This window comes from Octopus bimaculoides, chromosome 27 (assembly GCF_001194135.2).
Source record: "Octopus bimaculoides isolate UCB-OBI-ISO-001 chromosome 27, ASM119413v2, whole genome shotgun sequence".
NCBI lineage: Eukaryota > Metazoa > Mollusca > Cephalopoda > Octopoda > Octopodidae > Octopus > Octopus bimaculoides.
Window position 1 is genome coordinate 18,098,510 of NC_069007.1, and position 999 is coordinate 18,099,508.

General features: G+C 40.9%; 2 protein-coding genes and 1 long non-coding RNA gene across 4 annotated transcripts in view; 2 read left to right on the forward strand and 1 right to left on the reverse strand.

Moving 5' to 3' along the window:
• The window catches only part of LOC106870157 (collagen alpha-1(XII) chain), a 490,284-nt gene that overhangs the window by 377,985 nt on the left and 111,300 nt on the right, over nt 1–999 (forward strand). The gene's annotated exons all lie outside the window — the stretch shown is intronic.
• LOC106868389 (uncharacterized) overlaps nt 1–999 on the reverse strand; it is a 437,000-nt gene that overhangs the window by 344,158 nt on the left and 91,843 nt on the right. The window lies entirely within an intron of this gene.
• LOC106874935 (uncharacterized) overlaps nt 1–999 on the forward strand; it is a 10,849-nt gene that overhangs the window by 2,254 nt on the left and 7,596 nt on the right. The window contains exon 2 of the long non-coding RNA XR_001410067.2: nt 691–728. This is a non-coding gene — a long non-coding RNA (uncharacterized LOC106874935). The remainder of the gene's footprint in view (nt 1–690; nt 729–999) is intronic.

A 999-nucleotide genomic window follows, 5' to 3' on the forward strand; every position in this document is an offset into this window, starting at 1 on the left:
GAATTTTCAATTGGCCGGATAACTGAAGAGATGTTGGCGTGGACCTCCCACCCTGGCATCCGAAACTCGGAGGTTTATCACGGCTACTGAACAAGAGTCACATATTTTTACATATATATATATATATATGTGTGTGTGTGGGTGTGTGTGTGTGTGTGTGTGTGTGTGTGTGTGTGTGGGTGTGTTTCAAAGCTGAAACTTATAAAAGAATAAAAAGATAAAGGAATACACACACACGCACACATGTATAACACTATCCTTACATATCTATATATGCATATATATGAAAATGTGTGTATGCTAGCAAGCATGCATGTATGTATGTATGTACATGTGTGTGTGTGTGTTTATATGTCCGTGTGCGTGTATTTATATGAGTGTGTATGTGTGCATGTGTATTGGCACACTGAATGGCTCAGTAAATTCCCTAACTGCCAATACACATCATTAATTGCTGTTGTTATTGTGAAGGTATTAGTGGCAGTGGTGGTGGTAGTGGTGGTGGTAGTGGTGGTTATCATCGTACTTGTTGCTACCATTCCAGTTGCTGCGCTGCTGCTGCTGCTGCTGCTGCTGCTGCTGCTGCTGCTGTAGTTAATGATATTGTTGTTGTTTATGATGTTTTTGTTGTTGTTGTTGTTGCTGCTGCCGTTACAGTTAATTACATTTCTTCCTACCTTCCAATTCCAGGTTTCTGGCACCGAATGCAAAGACAAAGATGGCAGAATGTAAGTAAACCAGAACTTTCAACGCTTTGCCTACCACGCCCATCACCTGTGATTCCTGCCATACACAATGAATATAACATTGGTTCTGTAAGGTGGGAATCGCCAATGAGATCCAAGCTATAAATCAATGGCGAACTTTATATAACAAGCGGAAGCATATCTTTTTCTTTTTTTTTACTGGATTCAGCCATTAGCCTACGGTCAAGCTGGGGCACTGCCTTGAAGGGTTGTAGCCAAACGAACCGACCCAAAGTTTCGTTTTTATTATATA